Source organism: Pinus tabuliformis, chromosome 1_2 (genome assembly GCF_031772625.1).
Source record: "Pinus tabuliformis cultivar Carrire ecotype Pingquan chromosome 1_2, CPIR1, whole genome shotgun sequence".
Lineage (NCBI taxonomy): Eukaryota > Viridiplantae > Streptophyta > Pinopsida > Pinales > Pinaceae > Pinus > Pinus tabuliformis.
Genome location: NC_142298.1, coordinates 899,410,185 through 899,435,956, shown reverse-complemented (window position 1 = coordinate 899,435,956; position 25,772 = coordinate 899,410,185). Strand labels below are relative to the sequence as shown.

Genomic DNA, 25,772 nt, shown 5'->3' with positions numbered 1-25,772 from the left:
GAATGAAAGAGGGTTGTGGCTCTCAGCAGGTTGCAACCTGCGTATTGGTAAAGGACTGCACCAGTACAGAATCATTGTAAAAATAAGTTTCTAATTAAAAGGAAGATAGAGACAAATTGCAGCAGGTGGTTTTCACCCACATTAGGTTTCCACCTTATATCTTGTGTTCTTGTGTGTGATTGTCTTCTGCTCTGTTTCACTGTTTCTGGTTACTGTTTATTTGATTCTGATACACAGATTAATAATCAACACCTGTAAGATAAAGTAAATTATAGGTTTGCATGGTATACGTGGGTTTCCTTATATGTAGTTGCATATATATGCGGTTTTCACTAACTGAAGTAGCATATATAATCTGGATTTGAAAAAGGAAATAATTGACTTGATAATACTTGTGAGTGGTGGGAGCACAATGATTAGAGGAGTGGCATTAGGAGTTGGAAAAACTACTTTTTGGGGGGGTGGGGGGAGGCAGTTAATGATTTCACCTGAGGGGGGTGTGAACTGATATGGTACTGACACATAGTGGTAGGCACGTTTTCGAATAACACCCATTTTGGACCCGCACACACCCCCCCCCCCCCCTAACCCCGATGGTAAATTTTGGATGGTGAGGGGGGGTCGAAACACACTGTGGGCTATTAGATGTTGAGGTGTGGGCATGGATGAGGAGAGAAGTAAGGGGATGTTAAGGTGATGTGACGAGGAATTTAGTGGGGTTGGGAGAAATGATTTAAATGCAATGTAGGGAAAAGACTGGAGCATATGGTGGGGTAGGGGAGTGGACAAAATATGACTGGAGGGGTGATTTTAGGGTGTTAGAACTTAGGAATAGGATATTAATATACCAAATATCAATTGATATAATAAACTTTAGAGTAAAACTTTAATCCTTTGCCTTTTTCTTTTGCACATAAAAATAAAATTTAACATCTAACTTTGGGATAAAATCTTCATGTGTTTCCTCTAACAACCATAGTGCTTCTACCTACCCTTTTGCATTTCAATTATTTTTCTAAGCTAACATTTTCTCTTCTTGCTTTGCAGGGTGCACTTAAACTAGCAGACCCAAATCATTTTTCTTTTATAATAATCTACCTTATCTTATCACTTATTTCACCATTGAATCATGTTAAACAATTGAGTCAATTTTATTTCTACCTAGCTACTGATTTACAAATATTAAACTGTTTGGTAAACCTTGATTCACTAACCTATTTAACATAAATTTAAATGTGTTCAGTCATGATTAAACTGTATGACCTGAACAGAATTTCAATCATTTTGGCATTTAAAACATTTGTACACAATCTTATTCGAATAAAAATGTGTCGGGGTCTTCTAAAACAAGCCCATGAAAGCTTGGTAAGGCTACTAATGGAATAGGATTTGTGGGCGCACCAGCTCCCAGGTCCCCAATCAGAAATTTGATGGTGGAAGTTGTGGGAGCCATAAATATCTTCCAATAATCACTGGGAATTTCAACAGGCTCTGTGGAAGATGGCTGAGGATTCCTTACCACTCGGATTCGAGTTGCTTTAGCAGCAATTCCCTGGTTCCTTGGTGATGCAAGTACACCTTCGCTTCCTTCTCATGTGTCTTGATGACTTGATCCCTCAGCTACAACCTCCTTTCCCTTGCTGGAGTGGCCTGACTCTATCGATGTTCTGCTTGTGACCTCTTCCCCTTCTATTACCAGCATAAGGTTTCGTTGGTCAGGTATGCTGCTGGATATTTCCTCAACTACTGGACGTACCTGCTATGTCAAATCACCAAAGAATGTTGTAGATGGCACTGGTTGATCTACTGATTGTCCCTCGGATTTCACTCTACATGCACCTAGTCTCACGACTGCATGAGAGGATGATTCTGATTCAGTCTTTGCTATAATTTGCTGGATATAGGTCTTTCTTCCCAAGTCTAGTCCTCCCCTCTTTGGGGCTCTTCCTTTGCCCCTCTTATTTGGTTCTTTGTTAATACAAATGTTGGTATGATGGAAGGTCTTGGTATCAACCTACAATGCTTTAGTCTTGAAGTAAGGTGTAAAAGGACCATTCCTTCCCCAAGACAAAAGAACTTACAAAAAAGAGAGATAGATAAAAAATAGGAATTTAGGGTTTAGGGCCTAAAGTAGGGCATCAAAGGACTCCTCCCTCCCCAAGAAAAGAACCAAGAATAAACACACACCTCCGAGAAGACCTAATACTTCCAAACCTGAGGTAGGGCATCAAAAGACTCCTCCCTCTGTAGGGTAAAATCTAGGGTTTCCTGAAATTAAAACACACAAGGGTTTGAAAGAACATAAATCTAACTTAGGGCCTGGAGCAGGGTGTCAAAAGACTTCTCCCTCCCCAAGACAAGAGAGTGGCCCAAATCAAATAGAAAAGCAAAATAAAAAAACAAACAGAAATAACACCTACACTCAGGACCTGAAGTAGAGTGAGAAAACACGTTCTTTCCCCAGGACGAGAGATTAACCCTCTGGTTGGTCTGCATTGTTGTCTTGAACCTTTGTTAGCCTCCCCGACAATAGCACCAAAATGTTGGGGTCCAGGTATGAATGATTTGTTCACCCTATTACTACATTAAATTATCAATCCAGGTACATATCCTTTCAAGGCAACGCGCAAGGTATATGTAAGGGCAAGAGCAAAATCCGTTCCGACCAAGAGTTCACGATTAAGATTCAAAACATTGTTGTAAAACCAACTAAATACAGAACTCCAGAAAAGGGATTACAGGAATTAAAGAGCTGTAACAACAAGCATAAAATAACAAATAACAATTACACACAAAAAGACGCAACACCTGATCAGAAGAGCGGGCCCAACTCTCTAATCAGGGCTGCGTTAGTCACAGTCAAGATTGGAAGAAAAAAATAGATGATACTTTATTAATCTAAAAAGGTCAATTATAGTATCGATGGGGAGTCCCCCATTTACAGGAAAAACCTATCTTTTATACACAGCGAGGGTGAACATCATCTTTCCCCAAAACATGGTAACCGTATACCCATAAATGTACATTAGCGGGAACGACACCAATACCAGATAGACCAGATTAGCAAGATGTCCAAGAATGGTTCAGGGATCTACAACTCCAGTTGCATTGCCTCCTTATGGCTGGTGGTTGCTATGAATTACAGATCTATTGCGGGATGCTAAAGCATTAGTTCATGCTCTCGAGAAGCTGCGGTCAAACATACATTTTAGTGCTGCGAATAGGCAAAACCCTGCGACTTTACTTCATTTATGAAATATTCCAATAGACAAGATAGGGGTATTTAACTTCCAGATTTAGCATAGTAAACATGGGTAAATAAGTGCAAAAAGTTCAAAAATGGTGATGAAAATGCAACAGAAAGATAGCCCGATTTGGTGCCCAAAAGGGATGAAGAGATGGTTGACCCAAATCTTGAATGGATGACTCAGGGACAATTGGCTCTCCTCGATGTTTTGTGCAAGATGCCGAAGTGAGCAGAAAGAATGAACATCAATTTTAACCTTGACAGTGCGGTGAAGGAATAAGACCACTTAGAAAACTTCTTCCTATAGCTGTAGATCCTTGAGGTATGTTATGATGACGTAGCATGTAGATTGTTTCCATGTACCTTAGATGACTGGGTAGTTGCTTGGTATCACAGCCTTCCACCCAAATCTATATAGAAATGGGGTTCTTTCAAATGTATGGTCCTTGAAAAGTTTGCTAATGTCAAAACTCCAGCCATGCTACTCAAAGAATTGGGAAGCCTCAAGATGGAGGGAAAAGAGAAAGTGAAAGATTTCAATAAGAGGTTTACATTTATCTTGAACAAGTTTGTAGCAAGCACCAAACCTCATGAATCCATCACTGTCGACTATTACACATTTGCACTACCAACCACCATTGAGCAGTTCGTCAAGCGAGCTGTGAAGCCAACACTCTTGGAAAGCTATGAAAAGGCTATTTCTGTTGAGAAATACTTGCATGCCATTGGAGTCATCAAGAATGATGAATGAACGAAAGACTCCAAGGATGTGAGCAGAAATCCCCAAGCAACAATGAGAAAGCGTAGAGACAAGGAAGCAACCAATATTGAAACCCTCACTCACTTGGTCAAGAAATTGACCACCGAAATGTCTGAACTCAAGCAACAAAAGACAGACACAATCATGAACAGTCATCCACCCAGACAGAGACAGGCAAGTAGTTCATCAATAGGCTCACCAAGCAACAATTGGTTCGGTTCCAAATTTGCACAGAAGCCTATGTTCCAACTCGATCAATGCATTGATCTTAAGTACTGTTCCTCCCATGAGGAATTTCATCCTGAGAACTCTTGTTCAAATTGGACGTGATTTGTTACCTCTATCTGTACTCATACACTCGATGTAGATGTGGACATACAGGAGAAAATGGAAGACACTGATGTTAACAAAGAGGTTGCACTTGATGAAGCACCAAGTTCTAGGGATGCTAAAGCATTAGTTCATGCTCTCGAGAAGCTGCGGTCAAACATACATTTTAGTGCTGCGAATAGGAAAAACCCTGCGACTTTACTTCATTTATGAAATATTCCAATAGACAAGATAGGGGTATTTAACTTCCAGATTTAGCATAGTAAACATGGGTAAATAAGTGCAAAAAGTTCAAAATGGTGATGAAAATGCAACAGAAAGATAGCCCGATTTGGTGCCCAAAAGGGACGAAGAGATGGTTGACCCAAATCTTGAATGGATGACTTAGGGACAATTGGCTCTCCTCGATGTTTTGTGCAAGATGCCGAAGTGAGCAGAGAGAATGAACATCAATTTTAACCTTGACAGTGCGGTGAAGGAATAAGACCACTTAGAAAACTTCTTCCTATAGCTGTAGATCCTTGAGGTATGTTATGATGACGTAGCATGTAGATTGTTTCCATGTACCTTAGATGACTGGGCAGTTGCTTGGTATCACAGCCTTCCACCCAAATCTATATAGAAATGGGGTTCTTTCAAATGTATGGTCCTTGAAAAGTTTGCTAATGTCAAAACTCCAGCCATGCTACTCAAAGAATTGGGAAGCCTCAAGATGGAGGGAAAAGAGAAAGTGAAAGATTTCAATAAGAGGTTTACATTTATCTTGAACAAGTTTGTAGCAAGCACCAAACCTCATGAATCCATCACTGTCGACTATTACACATTTGCACTACCAACCACCATTGAGCAGTTCGTCAAGCGAGCTGTGAAGCCAACACTCTTGGAAAGCTATGAAAAGGCTATTTCTGTTGAGAAATACTTGCATGCCATTGGAGTCATCAAGAATGATGAATGAACGAAAGACTCCAAGGATGTGATCAGAAATCCCCAAGCAACAATGAGAAAGCGTAGAGACAAGGAAGCAACCAATATTGAAACCCTCACTCACTTGGTCAAGAACTTGACCACCGAAATGTCTGAACTCAAGCAACGAAAGACAGACACAATCATGAACATTCATCCACCCAGACAGAGACAGGCAAGTAGTTCATCAATAGGCTCACCAAACAACAATTGGTTCGGTTCCAAATTTGCACAGAAGCCTATGTTCCAACTCGATCCATGCATTGATCTTAAGTACTGTTCCTCCCATGAAGAATTTCATCCTGAGAACTCTTGTTCAAATTGGACGTGATTTGTTACCTCTATCTGTACTCATACACTCGATGTAGATGTCGACATACAGGAGAAAATGGAAGACACTGATGTTAACAAAGAGGTTGCACTTGATGAAGCACCAAGTTCTAGGCATGTGGTGAACGCATAGCAGTGCTCGCAAGTAGTCTCGAAGATGAACACCAAGAAGCAGCCCCTAAATAAAAATGATCACTACAATATTAGGAGTAAAGGGGATCCCCAAACACTTGAGGAGATTCAAGAGAAAGTGAGATAGCCGATAAAGAAGCTTGACCCACCAGTTGCCTCAAAGAAGCAAACACAAAGCAAGTCTTGGAAGATAGCGGCAGATAAGAACACATATGTGAGCAGTAAGTTGCAAAATAATCTGCTAGAAAGCACGAGCATCCCTTCCACCGTAGACACCTCAGTGAGTCTAACACCTCTGGATTACAACATAGTCAATGACATGAAAAAAACTCGAGCGAACATCAGTTTGTTCGAGTTAGCTAAAGTCCAGAGCCACCAAGATATCCTGCTGCGCACATTGGGACAAACAAAAATAGACAACATGGCCTCTATAAGCAAGGGAGCATGTGCACCTCCTGGATCACTATCCACTATGCTTAATACACTCTGGATGGAAGAAACAAACTCAAGTTTCCCCCCATTCCTTCTTTAAATCAAAGTTTTCAAGTACAATGTCCACAACTATTTGGTTGATTCTGGTGCAACAGACAATGTCATGCCACTCTCCATTTCTAAGAAGATCAATGCACGATGGAGCGAAACATCTACAAGAATCATCCAACTTGATAGAAAATCAGTACCAGCCATTGGTGAACTACGAGATGTGATCATCTGACTATCCCATGACAGTCGAGTCCACTAGTGAACATAATTTTTGTGGACATACCGGAAACATATGGTCTGCTTCTCAGCAGAGGCTGGTCCAACAAGCTAGATGGATACTTTGCTACAAACTGGTCTCACTTGTGGCTTCCGTACAAGGAAAAATGCAACCAAATATGGGTGTTATCTAAGAGTTATATGAAACACAATGTCACTCCCCTTGTCAGCAAGAATGAACCATTGGCCTTCGCATAACTCATGTTTGGCAATTTCTTCCTGGAAAAGACATTGGAGTGTTAGTTTACACGCCTAACCCCAACCTCATCAAACAAGTAGTTGGGACTCCTTCCTCGCCCAACTGATGATAATGAAACTTGTACATTTTGTTTTTTTGTTAGTAGCAACAACAGTAAGATCAACAGTACCAGCACACCAAACAGTCCATGTAAAGACAAATTGTGGGCCATGAGTCTTCATAAATCAGGAATGCATGATGACTTAAGGACCGAGTGCATCTTAGTCATCCAAAACAATGAACTATGCATGTTTTCAAGCTGTTTGAAGTTCGGAGTCACAAATACATGTCTAGGTTTCATCTATTTCTTCAATGATGTTGTTCCATATAATTTCTTTGACTTGGGCCAATGTGTGGTGAACAAAGGACTTAGTTTCTGATTTCCTCCATAATTTCTACCTAGTTTTTTGCTCTCAGTAGCTCTGTTGCATGGAAAGTCTCAGTATTTGTATTTTGACCTTGTAGAGGATTGACTTGAGCCTGCAATCTTTTGATTTCTTTAGTATCGAGAAACATGTTCCGTACTGCATTTTCCAACTGATCAGGAACTTCCCCTGTGCTTGTTGTAGAAGATGTAGAAGTTGGAATGGCTGTGATAGGGAGTTCTTCCAAAGGGAAAACAACCATTTTGGCAACTTGTTCCTTTTCTTTGATCATCTTTTCTATATCTGTCTCCATTTGCTTCAATTGTGCACTCTACTCCATGATGAGCTTCATCATATCTACCTTTTGTGTCTTTGTTTCTTCAATGTCCTTGGCCAGAGGATCTTTTGTGGCTAGTAATTTCAACTGCTTCCTTAAGGCTGATATGTCTAAATTATTTTTCCTTACAAGCTCTTCTGCAACATTGATGTTTGTGGGGTCATAACCTACTTTGATCACTAAATCCTCCAAAGATTTGATCCTTGTGTCTTTGGCAAGTGTAGAGACCTTCTCCATCTTCAATTGTGATTGAACATTGGCAAATGTAACCTGCAATTTAGACAAACTCATAGCAGTGTTAGTGAGAGTAGATGAAATCATCTACCCAGTCTACTTGTTTATCTCCATTTGGTCAATGGGATGTATGTCTTTCACATCAAATTCAAATGATATCTTCTTGTAGTCTAATGCTACCTTGGTCTAGGGAATATGTGCTTGGAGGAATTCCATTTGCATTTTACCTTTCTATGAATCAAAGGCTAACAACAACCTGCTTTGAGAACTGGAAGTATTCTTCCAGAACTGAGTGTATGTGTTAATATTCAAGGCCTCATTCCTGAATTTAATTTCCTTGAAAATGTCAAATATACTCTTTTCTGTCTTCCTTGTGGTAGATGTGCTGGCCTGCATAATGTGATGTTGCTCTTGTGAAGCTGTGGAGGTAGTGGGAGAGCGTGTAGTGGGATCACCTATCAATGAGGAAAGAAGGGGCTCTTTGGAGGTGCTAATATTCTCCTGCTCTGAATCCTTGTTGAGGCTTAGTTTTGAACTAAGCTTTGCCTTCTTCCTATACATGATTTTGAATCCTTCATTAAAAATATCACTCCTTGAAGGTGACTCTACTTCTCTGCTTCTCTTTTCTGATTTCTCCTTTTTGATAGGTGTCTGTACTATGGAGGAGGACAACAGCTGCTCCTTAGCCTCTTGTAGGGTATTCTTAGTCAATTCTAGCTGGTTCTTATACGTTTCTATCTCTGGTCTAGCTGTGTGAAAATAAGAAGCAGATTTATTTTCTACTCTTAACTTAGAAATGAACCCTAATGTATCATATGACCAGGTGAAACTAACTGCATCTCTTTCAGTGGCTTATCTTCTTCTTCTCCTGCTGCCCTACTATTGCAAATGAAAGGCCCTATTTGTGTTTTGATTTTGAATTGGGATTTCTTCTTGGTAGCTACAAAGTGGATCTCATCCATATTGAGCATTTTCCTGATGTATTCTAGAGAAAAAATCCTAATTGGGAGGAATTTTGGTAGTTTGTAAGGGGCAAGCTCACACCCAAATATCCTTAGTTATGTATAATTATGCTAGAGGTACCAATCCCTTGTCTGAACTTGGTCTGATAGTTGCAAAACTTTCCTAATTTCTTCACTAATCCTTGGCTCCGACCTGCTACTTAGGAGACTAAGTGCAGGATGTACAAACATCTTTGTGAACTATTTGTATGACTATTCCTTTTGTTCGTTCATCACCAGTGTAGTCCAAAAGATGATTGACAACTGATTTCCTTCTTCAGTTAGCTTTTGTAAGGAAAGATTGATGTTGTCTCCCTCAAAATATAAAAACATATAAACCAACACAGAAGCATATTTGAATACCTCCCTAGTTTAGAATTTGATAAACTTCTCATGAATAGAATCTGCAAGAAATTGGATGAAGTTGAAGAAGATTGAAGGCTTGGAATCAATAGAGAATATGGAAAGAAATCCTATAATTTCCTCATCTACCCATTGAGCTAAGTAATAGCCAAGGAGGTAGGAGATGACTTTGATAATTTTATTGGCTCGCTCAAGGAAAATAGAGGATGGATAGAGAGGATTTTTCTTTTGGTAATGGGGCATCTTCTGTCAAGAAAAGCTCAAGGGTTTTGGCTCTCTTAGCAAAGTCCAAATTCTGATCCAATTCAACAAGTGCTTCATGGGAAAAAGGAGTGGCATTCTCTACTGTAGGAGCTTGCATCATTTGGTCTATAGCTTTAGGAGTGATAGTGAATAGAATTTCTCCAGTGGGGGCAATGATGGCTCTTTAGCTAGGCAGATAGCAAGCATGACACTTCTTAACAAATTCTAGGGTGCTGTGGGTTTGGGGAAAAATATAGTGGGGAAAATTAAATTCCCATAGTTGAATATCATCAGAATTATCTATATATTTGTCCTTGAGTAAGCAATACATCTCAAAAAGTTCAAATTCATAGATATTTTCATGGATCTTATAGTCTTTGTCTACCAAAGGGATGAAAATGAATGGGAGGGTGGATTAGAGGAATCACATGTTCTTCTGGTCCCTTGTCTTTTGGAGGCATGATTGGATAAAACTATGGAAAATGGTGAAATTTGGATTACATGTTTACAGTACGCGGAGAGGAATTGCACACCTGTACAGAAAATGGAAATGGCAACAAACAATGGGAATGGCAGTGTACAGACTCAGTAACCAGTTAATGAGAAAAGGGAGGTATTTTATAACATTTAGTTTTCCCATTGATGGTGGCACGGGTCTGTTGGATTAATGGTTAAGCCATTTAATTTTTTAATGAATTAATTGTGGAGGGAGTGGAGGTGATTAGTGCGATCAACGGGCAGATGACGTGGTGGAGGGTGAGTGGCGGTAGTGCAATGATTAGAGGAGTGGTATTGGGAGGTGGAAAAACTACTTTTTTTTGTTGGGGGGGGGGGGGGGGGGGGTTAATGGTTTCACCTGAGGGGGGGTGTGAAATGATATCGTACTGACATGTAGTGGCAGGTTCATTTTCTAATAACACCCATTTCAGACCCAGACGCCCCCCTCGCCGTGGTAAATTTTGGATGGTGAGGAGGGGCCGAAACGCACTGTGGGTTGTTAGATGTTGAGGTGTGGGCATGGATGAGGGGAGAAGCAAGGGGATGTTAAGGTGATGTGACGGGGCATTCGGTGGGGCCGGGAGAAATGATTTTAATGCAAAGCGGGGAAAAGACTGGAGTGTATGGTGGGGTAGGGGAGTGGACAAAATATGACTGGAGGGGTGATTTTGGGGTGTTAGAGATTAGGAATAGGATATTAATATACCAAATATTAGTTGATATAATAAACTTTAGAGTAAAACTTTAATCCTTTGCCTTTTTCTTTTGCACATGAAAATAATATTTAACATCTAACTTTGGGATAAAATCTTCATGTGTTTCCTCTAACCACCATAGTGCTTCTACCTACCCTTTTGCATTTCAATTATTTTTTCTAAGCTAACATTTTCTCTTCTTGCTTTGCAGGGTGCACTTAAACTAGCAGACCCAAATCATTTTTATTTTATAATAATCTACCTTATCTTATCACTTATTTCACCATTGAATCAGGTTAAACAATTGAGTCAATTTTATTTCTGCCTAGCTACTGATTTACCAATATTAAATTGTTTGGTAAACCTTTATTCACTAACCTATTTAACATAAATTTAAATGTGTTCAGTCATGATTAAACTGTATGACCTGAACAAAATTTTAGTCCATGTGGCATTTAAATAATTTGCACACAATCTTATTTGAAAATACAGTAAAGAACTAACTTATTAGTAGTGGCACTTGGACTTGCAGCACTTTCAGTATTATTTTCTATTTTTCCTTTTTGGGGTTCTTATTTCCTTTTTTCTTATTTATTTTTTTAACATACCCTATTTTCATTTTGTTTTTTCACATTTTTGGAAATCATTTGAATATTGAAATTATGTACAATATGAAATCACAAATACAAAATACTCAATCATCTTGTGATCCTATAATTTATAGGACCCTAACAGTATGAATCACAAGAGAAGGTATTCAATGAAATAAAACACTACATTTGATATACACTAGTCCTCACCTTCTTGGACATGCAATAACCATTTGAGATTCAGACAAATGCCTTTGATTACACTATTGGTGTAGTACTCATTCAACAAGGATACTCAGACACTTATCATAGTGGAACACTCTTTGGTACTCTTCGGAGATACCCCACCTATGATAATAAGATGCATTCTATCATGCAAACTTACTAGAAAGAGAAAATTTATATTATATTGAAGGAGAAAACTATCCAAAAAGATCACGAGACTCTTTAATTTATGCAGACACAAGGGAGGTTATTGAACAACTACCACCAAAAATGGTCCACATACCAAGAATAATTTCATTTAAACATAAAATATAAGAAGGGTGGCACCAATCATGTTGTAAACTACCTTAGTTGACCCCTAGTTTTGGCACTAACCATAGTTCTCAACTCTTATGGGAAACATACCTTTGGTGGCCATAACTATACAACAGTGACCCAGAATTCACTACCACATAGCAAATATTGATGGTAGGAAAACAAGTTCTAGAATTCCACCTCTAGAATGCATTATTATGCTATCTTAGATGATTTTTTGTTCCTTCAAGTGTGCGTTCCAAGATGATATGAGAGGAACATTACAATCAAGTAACATTGCACTTTGGTGTGGAGAAAATAGTGGCAGTACTACAAAATTATTTTTATTGGCCGAAAAATCGATAAGAAGTTGGTAAGTATATTAGGTCTTGAACCACCTATATGATTTCCAAAACAAATATTAAGAATAAAGTCCTATACACCCTCTTCCTACTCCTAATAGGCCTTACATGTTGAATTTTCCATACACCCTAGGTTTGTTCTATGGCTAGACTCAACACACAAACACACTAGCAATGTTCAACCAAATCAACTTTACACTAAAAAAATATAACAACAGTGAAACAATAAAATATAGAGATAAATACATGTCCCAAAATATTTTATGATTCGTCCTTCAATAAAATGAACATAGGGGTCACGTACCAGGGATCATAACCCTTTAAAAGTTAATACAAGGCAAAATATACAACAATATACACCTATGGGTTGAGTTAAACTACCTTAGACCCTTAAACGACCCAACAAATCAAAGAAAAACTAATCAAATTAGTTTCTCATTGAAGTCCTTTTTTCTATCCCTTTTAGTTTTTTTGTCCATGGAGAGTTAGCTCCATTTGACCTTTTTCATAGCAGTCCATTCCATCTAGGAAGCCCACAGGGATGGCTTCGCTCATTTCCTTGCAGTGCCATCTTCTCATAGTCAATTTAGTCCTTCAATTCACTACATACATCAACCTTTAACCTTGTTGTTCGACCCTCCTTTGATGAAAAAACTTACATAATATACTCAACAACCATCATTTTCATAGAAACAAATTCCTAGCCTTATTTTATAGCTTCACATAAGCTTGATATACCTCCATATTCCTTGGACACCAAACAAAGATCACTCAACTTCTATTTCCCTCCCACTAAGGCCTCTTGGCTCTCTTGAAAATGGCCTAAGGCCCTTTCAACCCTTTGAAATTATTTCTAAGGCATACAACCTAGTTCTAGGGATTTGACCTTTCTTAGAGTCAACATAGAGCTCATGAAATCCCCTACAATAGAATTTAAATGGACATCAAATAGATATACCCTCCTTCACATGCAAGACAAGATACTCAACCTTCCTTTCTAGGGCACAATCCCTCGACAAAATAGAAAAAGACCTTAAATCTTGCTTTCGTTTTGGTTATAGCTACTTTGTAAGGATATGCAACTCTCCCTAGACTTGATATTATTCACAAGATGGATTTTCTATGTGGTGATACCTCTCCATTAGTATCTCAAATATGTAACCTCTCTAATGTTCCCTTCGGAAACCCTTTTGTCCATAAACGATGTCCTCCATATCAAATAGAATAAAAAGATAATAAATTTGGGTGCTAAGATCATGAATTTGGGTCAGAAACCAAATGGCTTGGGTACTTTACCCACAAAATTTTTCAAAACCTCACAAGTCAAGTACCCTTGACTTGTGGGAGCACCTCCAAAGCTACATGATTTTCATAAGTCCTTCTTAGTGATGGAGGTACTTATAGCCATTGGAAGTAACTCGTAAAGAACATTATCCCAATCTCTAGAATCCATCACTATAACATACTGTATAAAATGAACAATAATTTCCTTTGAAGTGTCCTTTCCACTAGGAGCCTCTCACTTCTTCTTCTATTTGTGGGCCTTCAATCCATTCTAAGGTTGTCTCTTTCGAGCAATAGAAGTATCCTTTCTTCCCATTGACCATGCACTCTTCTTTGGTTGAAAAATATCCCTCTAACTCTATAAACCCTTACTCGAGCTCGAATCCCTATGCGTATCAAAAAACTACTTCTTCCATTAATCTATAGGATTTCCCTTTAGCTCCTATAGACCACTCTCCCTAACTCCAAAATGACTCTTGTGGAGCTAGAGCGTTTGGGCTTGAGTATCACCTTTTGTAACATCTCCTCCCATATTTACCCATTTTTACAAGCTCTGCAGGGTAACATGAGCTAAGTGTCACTATGATATGACCCAACCTCGAAGCTCTAGTTATGGAAATGTGGCTGACTAACCAATAAATTATAGCCATCCTTGAGGGAATAATAACCCATCAAGAGTTTGGAAACCAAACCAGGTGATCAATCCATGAGTTATAACTCTTTTTCATAAGAGAGACTCCCCAACCACACCCATAACACTGCATGAATGTAGTTAGGAGGCTATAACTATTGGTCACTTTAATTTCTTATTGAATTAAACAACAAAGTGCTATATAAATTGTCAACCCGAGGAAGTCTTGTTATTTCAAAGGCAACTGCGTACTATATGTACTCAATCCTAAAAGCAACAAAAATTGTAGTACAAACAAATCACACCTCAATTAACAAACTGAAGCTCCACTCTCAATTACAGCAGATACACTCTATTGCAGATAACTACCAAAGAATGCTTAATTTCATTCAAAGAGTCATATAATGGAAAAGAATCAATCTGCAAAGGAAAACAATGGCTATGCTGTAACAGAGAATCAGGACCCTATCCCTAGAGTGGGAATCTTCAGCACCTGCCTCTGATTATCTAGCTTGCCAATTCACTCTGTAACTTAATCACCGGTGAAACACTCATGAATTAACTTTGAACAATAATCAATTGAGAAAGAAACAGAGTTTTAGCAAAGGTATTATAAACAATATTCAATAAACAGTACTTGTTAACAAGTTATGAATAAAAGACACACTTGACACACTACAGAAATATAATGGGTGAATATTGTGATGAAGGTGGGCCCTGTCCTTCTCACAAGATTCCTCAAGAGACAAGAACTAGAAAAAGATGTTCAGAACAAAATTTTACTCATCCATCAATATGCCATATTACAAAAAGAATTCTAGTCCCGTTCCTTCAACTAAGCCTTTTCCATAGTCTGTTCATCCCCTATTGTAGATGTCTCCTCTTTTTAAAGAGGAGACATCTATTACAAAAGATCTATTTTAACCCATCATACAAAAAATAGGGAAATCAGTTTCCCATCAACCAAATGTTGTTACAGTAATACTGTCTCTAGATTATGGGCGTTCCATCCAGTGTAACAACTTTCTCGGTGATCAGTCTGGTTCCTCTGTTACTGTCAAATTTAGAATTCAAATCTCAACTGTTTCAACTTCGAGATTTACGTGCCGTTCTTACTGTTTCAGCAACTACAAAAATAGTCTTGCAAACTCCAGGCAGTTTCAGCAACGCGGACTGCACATCATTCTTTAACTGTTCAGCAACTTGACAATTTAAATATTAACTATGAAGATATCGTGATTATATGCTAAATAATTAAACATATAGTGATGATAAGAATCAATACATACCTTTGGGTTGGGTTAAAACACTAACAAGCACTTTTAAATATAGGTTGAAAATGATGATATCATGGCAAAATGTATGGTCAAAAAGGGACAATATGAAGTCCTAACATCCCCCCCAACTGAAGCAGTTGTATGTCCCCATGCAACATTTACTCCGAGTCTGAGTCGGAGTACTGGGATGTACAGTGCAAATTACTTATACGGTAAGTATAGAAGGTGCTATCAACTGAATCTCTGAAGCCCTGGACACTCTGTAATCTTTGCCATGTGGCAAGCTCCTCCTTTTTGGACACCTTGAAGTAGGCCTTATATTGCTGTACTGGCCACTAGAGAAGCGGGAAATGAAAATGATAACCCAACCATTTTTCACCACACTATTGAAAACATTTAACGTAATTAGGTATTCATGAAATTTTTGCGTGAAGATTAAGAGGGTTAAAGGGATGGTATTCCCTTCTCTCCTTAGGGAAATGTTCCCAGAATAGATTGTTTTCCTGTATGGAAAGAGGTCCTTTCTTTTTGACATACTGTTGACACTCTTCTAACACTGCTGCCTGTAATTCTCTGATATGCTCAGTCATTCCTGGTTCTCCTATAACCCGATGATGTTCAACAATGAAAATAGCAGCATTCTGTGGTTCAGCTCGGATCCATAGAAGGCGATTTTCTTCGTTATGTTTCGCTGAAAGGAAAGTGTTTTGCCACGTGAGCTAATTGGCCATAAAAGAGACAAAGGCTCTAATCTGAATGTTACCAGCCACAGGAATCAAATTAAGCATTCTATCATCCGGCATTGCTTCATTATGGAGATAGAGTTCGCATAATAGATTCTGTTCACTGACTGATGCTACTGCAAAGGTGTCAATAAACTGCTGGGGTGTAGACACCTCATGTGGTCGTCCATCTCTGACTGCTTTTACTTGGAAGAATGCTAGGCATTCTGCTAGAAACATATAATAGTTAAAGGATGGCTTCCTGGTGGCCAGAATTCTTTGAACTAACTCAAAGATAAGAGACAGTCTAGTTTTTAACTCCTTATTTTCCTTATGTTGTGCATGGAATTGTTCCAGGACTTCCCAATTTCTATATACATGATTTTGCCATAATGATTTATGTTCCTGCAATGCCTTTTCTTGTGACAGGGCATACTCTTTCTTCCATATATCCTTGAGTTCTTGAATGCTTGAGGTTTGAGTGAAGACAGTCTCTACACACCGAGGTTTAGTCTGGGTAAACACCGTCTTTGCAGACTTCGGTGCAGGATTTTCAGCTTTAACGACTAGGGTAGGTTGGGATACTTGCGGTTTCACTTCTTGTTTAGAAATCTTTGAAGGCCCTGTTGGTTCTTGTGTAATAGCAGGGCATTCTTCTTCAGAAATCTTTGAAGGCCCTGTTGGTTCTTGTGTAATAGCAGGGTGTTCCCTTTTAACTATAACAGGAGTAAATGCAGGAGTGGGTCTAGGCAATGGGACTCTGATTATCCTATAACCAGCTTGAGAATAGAGATCACCACATTGGCTGCACATGTATTCATTGTATCGATCCTTTCCCACACTTTTCTCAACTACAGATGTTATGAGCTAAAGTATACAGATTAAGTTCTTTTTCATAGGCTTCCCTTGCCATCATTAACTCCTACTTATAAAACTCAATCTCAACTTTCAGAAACTGATTTTCTTGTTGAAGGGAAGCTAACGTGACAGGGCCTTCTGTAGCAGTTGCAGTCTATGTAGCTGGTTCAAGTGGATGGGAGGATTGTTGTTTGGTGGCAGCTTCATTATTTGTATCCTCAACAGGTGGTTATTGTGTGACAACTACTGGGTCATCAACTAGTTTTGTAACAGCTATATCCTCCTGAACATGCGAATTTTGCATATCAGCTGACTGAGTGGCTGGTTCTTCTATAACAGCTATAGTTTGTGCAGTACCCTGGTTATCTACACTTTGATCATCAGCTGGTGGCTATTTTGTATCAACCGCTGAGTCAGTAGCAGCCAAGTCTTGGTCTGTTTTCTAGTCATGGTCATTAGCAGGTGGTTCTTGTGTGACACTTGCTGAGCCAGTAGCTGGTTCTGTCGGACAGCTACATGTTGATTATCTACTTCCTGTTTATCAGCAGGTGGCTCTTGTGTAACACCTACTGAGTCAGTAGCTGCTACATCCTAATGTGTTTCCTAATCATGATCATCAGCAGGTGGTTCTTGTGTAACACCTGCTGGACTAGTAGCTGGTTCTTGCGGGGCAGCTACTTCTAGGACGTCTATCATTTGCTCCTCGCAGGTGGTTCTTGTGTAACACTTGTTGAGTCAGTAGCTAGTTCTTATGTGACAACTACATGCTGTACATCATCTTGGGTGTCTACTTTTGATAAATCAGCAGCTAGTTCTTGTGGAGCAGCTGCGTCTTCTAATAGGAATGATGTCACAAAATCCTGAACATTTTGCATTTTGGTACCCGAGGGTGAGGAAGGTAGGGATTCAGGGTCTGGTGGGGTATGGGGTTTTAGGATAACGGGTGGGGAATTTGGGGTGGCGGTCTCTGTTGCTGCTTCAGAAGACGTCCTCCTTTGTCTTCGAGGTAAGGAGGTAGGAAGAACAATGGTTCTTTTATGGGTCGCCTTCTCTGGGGTAGGAGGGACATCAAAAGTGATAACTTCTTTAATTGAGGCCCTTGTTCGTCTTTTTAATGGGGGCACAAGCTTTTCTTACGTTTTCCTTTTTAGCTTAGCAAGGGCAATGTCGTCGTTTGAATCATCGCTGGGGATATGGACAGTGGGAGTGGATGATTCAAGTAAATTATGGGGTGGGGTTGATGCAATGGAGGGGTCAATTGGACTAACTATCATGGGTGGCTGGGGATTTTCAGCATTTAATTGGGGATTTTCGGCTGCTGCTTGAGAAATTTCGGCAGTTTCTTGAGGATTTTCGGCTGCTGGTTGAGGAACTTCAGCAGCTTCCTGGGGGTTTTCAGTTGCTGGTTGAGGAACTTTAGCAGCTTCCTTGGGTGGGTTGTTAAGGGGAGGAGGATTCTGTAGGGCAAAGCCCCTATGGATTAGAAGCTGAACCAGACGATGGTGAGTGAGGGAGAGGAGTGGGTACTTTGCATTCGTGGAATAATGTGACATTTTCTTTAGACACCCAAGCAGATAGTATGGCATATTTAATAAATGACCATGTCTTAAATGATTCAACTGTACAAAGTCATGCTGGTACACTACCTGGTAATGTCCTTCGCAGGTGAGGTAGTGCTTGAAAAACTCTACAACCTTTGGCCATGGAGGTGGTAATGAACGCAGTGCAACAGCCCTGCCTTTAGGTTCGACCCGTTCCCTAGGTAGAAGAAAATCTTGCTGTGCGTTCAGAATGATGTGTTTAGGACTGAACCAACGAATGCCATCAGCTGGTAATCCTGAAACCTGTGCTATATCTTCCTTTGTTACTGGAATTCGCACTCCCTGAATAGTAGAGTAACCTTCCTTTAAATTATGTGTGAATTCCAGGACTTGTTGAGAATCAAATTCCTGGAGCCTTCGGAAATAGTCCACCCAGCCTACTTGCAGAAAAATTTGATATGCTTCTGGGTGTAATTCCAATAGAGCCGTTGAACCAGGTTCTTTTCGAATAGCATTACCTCCCATAGTTATCGGTTCAGTAAGATACACAATACAGAGCCGAGTTACCACAACCGAGACAAAGTAAGATATTACAAATGAGGTTATGACATAATAAGACAGAGACGGGGTGACGAGACACGGTCATAGTAAAAATGACGGTGATTGGCATATCAGGTAATGATTGCAAGTTTTTGATATTCCCCCCCAACTACGGCTAAAATGATAAGTTTTGAATGTACGGCGATTTCGGCAATCATATCAGAATCTTCTCATTAACTATAGTTTAATTTTTACACATAAACACGCATACCTCACGTTTTACCTTCGATTATTGTGTTGAAAGTATAATCTTGTCGTTAATAGATCACCAATGGTTATGAAAAGGGGTTGTAAGATATGAGGGTATTTATATGAAAGGCTTTCTCTATTCACAGGAGGTAATAGTGAAGGAACACAATTATCAGGATGAATGGCTGATTCTCTCAATGAAAAGTGATATGTATTGGTCATTTTTGAGAGGAATTGATGCCTCAATTACGGAAAAATGGGAAAATTGATGCTTTTTCGGAAAGATGGAAAAGGTTGGTGTTTCCACAATGGAGAAAATGGGGAAAAGTTGGTGTTTCAGCAATGGAGAAAATGGGGAAAAGTTGGTGTTTTAGCAACGGAGAAAATAGGCAAAAATTGGTGTTTCAGCAACGAAGAAATTGGTGTTTCAGCAACGGGAAAAAGAGATGTTGCTGTTAAAGAAAAATAGGAAAATGTTGCTGAAGGGTAGTATGAGGGGATGGATTATGAATGGAAATGTTTCCCAAACTGAAACTTGATCCTGCTTGCAATGCAATTGTTCCTTCAGCCAGCCTCCAAATCTAAGACCTGCAAAATAATAAATTGTAACATGGCAGCCCTTGATAGGGATTATTAGTTAAGTAATCTAATCTAATAATAATACAAGAATATATAATGCAGTGATTAAATGCAATGAGGGGTAGCAGGCTCCCCCAAAAAGATATAATGTGAATCTGCCATGCAAGTGGCCTTAAAATCCTCCTTAGAAATTGTTTGCTGGTATAGACGAAGCCGATACCCATTTACTAACAATGGAGTTCTAGAACCATCAATTGTTAGGAGCCTTACTGTTCCATTGGGAAAATCAATATCTATCTCGTAAGGTCCCAGCCACCTTGTTCGCAGTTTCCCTTGAAAATTTTCAAACCTGGAATCATATAATAAAGCCCAATTGCCTTTTTGAAACTGCTTGTGCTTAATAGTTTTATCATGCCACCTGGTTCTTTGTTGTTGAATAATAGTTTTCTGATGGATGGCATCCAACCTCTTTTCATCCAATTCCCGCAGCTGCTACAACCTAGCTATCTATGCATCAGTCAAATCAAGGTTAACAACTAAAGCAGTTCTTAAGGTTTTAATTTCAAATTCCACAGGAAAAACAACACTTTTACCATAAACCAATTCATAGGGTGAAAAACCTGTAGTGTTTCTCCAGGTAGTTCTGTAAGCCCATAATGCCTCAGGCAGTCTTTGAGACTAATCCTTCCTATTCTCCTTCATTGTTTTTGTTAAAATAGCTTCTACGACTTTATTTGTACTTTCCACTTGACCATTAGCTTGGGGGTGGTAAGGTGTAGTCATTTTATGATTGATATGATATTTTTGAAGTGTAGCTTTAAAACCATGAGAATTGAAAGGAGGTCCTCCATTTGTGACTAGTTCTCTAGGCACTCCAAATCTAATGAAGATTTCTTCAAATAAAAAGGTTAAAACAGATTCTTCATTAGCTTTAATAAGTGCCTTAGCTTCCATCCATTTAGTCATATAATCTATACAAACCAATATATAAACTCTTTAGTTGGATAGAGGATTGATGGGCCCTACAAAATATAGAGCCCATCTTTGAAAGGGTTCAAGTATTACCTGAGGGTTCAATGGCATTTCATCTCTATGATTGGGTTGGCCCATTCTCTGACATCTGTCACAAGCCCTGACATATTTCTTCGCATCCTTGAAAAGTGAGGGCCAATAATAACCCATCCTGAGAATTGTATGTGCTGTTTTCTTATCAGCAAAATGCCTGCCACAAGGGCCATCATGACAAGTCTTCAATATATCATAAACCTCATCTTCTCTAATGCATCTTCGGATTTCCTGATCAAGTCCTGTATGAAAAAGACACCCACTTATCCAGCTATACTGAGCACTTTTTTGAATGATATTTCTTTTCTCCCAATGTGATAGGTGTTTTTATCTCAAAATCAGACCCTGGAAGGTTGCTGACTAGGAAGACCTTAAGTAACTATTTCAAACCTACTTTAGGCTAAGGCTTAGCCTCCCCAACCTGAGAGGGCTCTCTCAAAGGATTAATGATCTTTGATTATGATTAAGATGGCTAACTCTTATGAAACAAATGTAAACATATGAGTGGTGGAAACACAACTAAAAAGTATCCATTGGGCTTATGGAGTCAACATTGTTTCAGTATAACAATGATATCAACCTTACATAGAAGTCAGGGCATTCAGGATTCAACACATTTAGAACATACCAACAACATATAGGACCACGCAGTCTATGAATGTATAAAGGAAGTTAGAGCACCATGAGTGATTTCTAAGTAATTACACATTCATACTACTGCAAATATTGAGGAAAGAATAATACAACACATTCTGAGCATTAAATCCTTCTTGATTCTTGAGAAGCAAAGCCAATATTGCATTACTAAACAGAGTCTTTACATAAAGCCAAATATCAGAGCTTTTTTGAATAATTTTCCAACCTTGGTATATCCCCTGTTCTGCTATATATAGAGCTCTTTTTACATACATGAGATTCCTCCTCTAGCATGAGGGGCTCTCGAATTATTCTTATTATGACACCTATTAACATTTTAAACTAACTATTAAAAGCAACTTACTGCTAATTGAAAGCTCTAGAAACCTAAGACAATTAGGAGTGTAACTCCACATCACGTTGGTAATATCATTTATTACAATCAACACTCGTTCTCTGACAAGTGGTCTCCTTCAGTTTAGCTTGGTGGATGCTTTAAAACTCCTTGCTGGCCCTTAATGTCTCATATCCTTTACTGCTGCTGAGAAGTAGGAAACTGCCCATGTTCTTATGCTTTTGGTTTCCTCAAAGACATTCAGAACCAATTAACCATGTTGATCTTCTTTAATTACCCAACAATCTATTTGAGTGCCACATTTTTCATGTGATGTAAGACTCTCTCGTATACATGTGTGATGACAAAAACTTTTCAAAGCTGATTGAAAATTCATTTACAATACTAGTGGTGATCATTTGTATAACAAAAAGTTTAAAGTTATTATAACTTCCTCCCGCTTGTTTTGCTCTGGTTGATTGCTTGCACATTGTAAATGATCTTTTTCTGAGACTTCCTTTTAAAAAATTTCCCTCGGTCCCTCAAAATTGGTCAACTGAGTTTTAATTAGGCAGCTACAGTAGTTTCGTAGCGCGCTACGAAACTGCTGTGCATTATGCATCACCTACAGCAGTTTCGTAGCGCGCTACGAAACTACTGTGTAATCATAAAACACAGTTTTAATACCAAACTCTGACTGTCTTGAGCTTTCTTTTCTTGAATTGTCTTTTTCATCTGCCCTGAAATTACTAGCTGGATATGGATAGTCCACCATAGCAAGGTTACTGTATGCTGAGCTTAACCAGTCTTGTACTTCCTCTGTGCTTTTGAGATCCCTGCACATGTGAAACTTCTTGCTAAGATTTTGTAACCCTTCATCTCTTTCACCATATGTCTCCAATGCTTTCCATGATTGTTGTATCACCTTGAAACAGTTCTCACTTTCCCATTTGAAATCATTGAAACAAGATTGTAGAATATATCAGATGGTACAATGTCTTCAAACTGCAATATTGGCGCAGATGAAGCTAGGGCACCTATTGCAATATGTGGATATTTCAACCTCATCCAAGCAGCTAACATTCCACCATAAGAACCACCAAACAAGACAACTGGACAAGCCTCGGCAGATAGGTTCTTCAGCTATGAGATAAGATAGTGAATCTCCATCCTTGTAGGCCACACTCTGATTGCCATAGGGTATAGACTCTCCATAGTAGCGGTGTTCTGGAAAGACGAGCACAGCTCCGAACTGAGGTGCTATGTCCCACATAAATCCAGTGTTCACAGCAAACCAGTCAATGTAGCCCTCATTCCCGTAATAAAGAAAAATAGGCCCCATACACTTGAGTATGGTAATTCTATCCCTGTAGCGCACTTTCAAAGCAACCAGCAACGACACGGTCTCAACAGAGTAGTATCCACGATCAACATAGTCGCCCATGAAGGGATAGTTGGTATCAAGAGCCTTGCCACCGATGCGAAAGAGCTCTATCAGATCATGGAACCAATGTAGCATCAGCTGCCTTCTGAACAGCCTTGCAAGCTTGTACGTCTCCAGTCCGTGCAAGATCACGCAATGAGGTCTCAAGTTTTTCACTGACAGTTAAGCGCAGATTCATGACATTTTGTAGGCGCTGAATGGCATCTTGGACCTCTTCTCGCATGCCAAGACAATGAACTCATCATCCTCACATAGCTCCACAACATTTATATCTAGATTTGCAATTACAATCTGTTTTTCAGCAGGGAGAAATTTGTTTTGTTTGAATTCCATATCTCCAATAGCCCTCGCCAAATTTAAGCTTCCATTGATACGTCCAGCATGAATGAATCCTCCAGCTCGAAGAATTCGATCCCTTTCGATCTCAAGCTCTGGCTTGTGATCTCGTGACAAGTTGTATGCCTGACCCTTTCTTGAGAGGACACAACGGGAATCACCAACATTTGCCACAATAAGCTGATTATTTTGAAAAAATGCAACACCTGTCGCGCTTCCAGAAGTTGGCCCAGAAAAATCAGCATGTGGTCCCTGTTCAAATGCCCAGTCATCTTCTTGATCTTTATCTTTGTTCTCTATGTTTCTTGGAGAAGAAGACCAAATAAATCCCTCTAATAAGCTAGTGAATTTGTTGAACTTATCCCCAAGTATAGCTAATTTCCTCCAGCCCCTTTTCCCACGCATCATCTCATCCATCCTGTAAAATGCTCTTCGAAGACTTCCACATAAATCACCATTTGTGTAGGCCTCACTCTTCAAAACTTGTGTATGAAGATATTTTAGAACCACCTTCTGATAGATAGTTTCATCAAGTTCCTTTTTCTTAGTGACTTTCAAATTCAGGATACCTGATAAGATGTTTCTGAGATTTGGCACTTGTTTAAGTAGAGGCAGCGTAAATAATTGCTCACGTGGCCCACTTTGAGTTACGTCATTCAGGAGCAATTGGGCCAGTGAGTTGAAGAAGCTATATCCACCTTCTCGGTCTAAAACAAAAGCAATAAGCATCCCAACTGTGTGACCAACGAAAAGTAATAGAAGAAGAAACAGAGCTTTACTATTGCTACCTTTTTCCAAGATGGAAAAAATTTGCATTCCCATACCAAGTGCTCTTGAAAATATGTGTATGCAGAATTGAACACGATACAGGATAGTCATGAAAATGCACTAGATATGAGACCAATGATAGACTAAAATAGAGAATTGACCCCTTTTGACTTACTAACAAGACTCTTATCCAAACTGTTTAGACTCTAAAACCAGATGAAAAGGCTAGACCCAAAACTGACACCAACCATTTGACAAACAATCGAACTGATGTGAACAATTTAGATTTTTTTTTTTTTTTTGAGTGATAACAGGTGTGATGGTAGCTTCCCCGCAACCAGATAATTGGCAATGTCTGCATACCATGGTGAGTGAGAAGATACTGCAAACAAGTATTCATCAGGAAAGGAATCATCTACTAGAGTATTATCATCAGTTTTTATCCAAGAAAGGAAATCAACAACTACATTTTCTTTACCTGGTCGATCCACAATTGTAATATCAAATTCTTGTAGTAACAATAACCACCTGGTAACTCGAGCATTTGTAATATATTATTCATTAAATACTTTATATCCAAGTGGTCAGTATGAACAAAAGTAGGATAACCAGTAATGTAATGTCGAAATTTATTAATAGCATAAATAACTGCTAAAAATTCTTTCTCAGTAACTTTGTAATTAAGCTTAGTAGGTGTCATATTCTTACTAATGAAATAGATAGCATAAGGAAGACTATTCTCTTCTTGTCCCAAGACAACTCCAATTGCAGTATCCGAAGCATCAGAGGATATATGAAAGGAAAGTGCCCAATCAAGTCCCCTCAAAATAGGAGCTGTAGACAACTGATGCTCAAGTTCATCAAATGCTTTCTGACAGGCATTAGTCCACTTAAATTCAGCATTTTTCATAATTAACACAAACAAAGGAGAAGCTATTTTAGAAATTTTTTTGATAAATCTTCTGTAATATCCAGCATGTCCTAAAAAACTTCTTACATCAGTTTGTGTCTTAGGAATAGGAAGGGTCTGAATTACCTATACTTTGGATGGATCCACTTGAATCCCAAGGAATGAAATTAAGTGTCCTAGTACAATTCCTTCGTTCATCATCATATGAGATTTTTCGGTACTCAAGGAAAGATTAGCTTGTATGCATTGTTTAAGTACTTTCTCAAGGTTTTGTAATGCATCTTCAAAAGTCACACCATAGAGAGTGAAATCATCCATAAATATCTCCAAAGAATCATTAAGCATATCAGAAAAGATTCCTATCACTGCTCTTTGAAACATTGTTGGAGCATTACATAGTCCAAATGGGAGAACTCTGTAAGCAAAAGTCCCCCAAGGACTAGTAAAAGTGGTCTTGTCTTGATCTTGGGGTGCAATTTTGATTTGGTTATATCCACTAAAACCATCTAAAAAGGAAAAGAATTTCTTCCCTGACAAGCTGTTCAACACCTGATCAATAAATGGCAAGGGGAAATGATCTTTTTGGGTAGCTTTGTTTAAGGCTGTATAATCTACACACACTCTTCATTTCC

General features: G+C 39.0%; 1 pseudogene; it reads right to left on the bottom strand.

Moving 5' to 3' along the window:
- Nucleotides 1-23,300: 23,300 nt before the first annotated feature.
- LOC149208849 (putative protein phosphatase 2C 11 pseudogene) lies at nt 23,301-24,191 on the bottom strand (annotated as a pseudogene).
- Between the last annotated feature and the right edge of the window lie 1,581 nt (nt 24,192-25,772).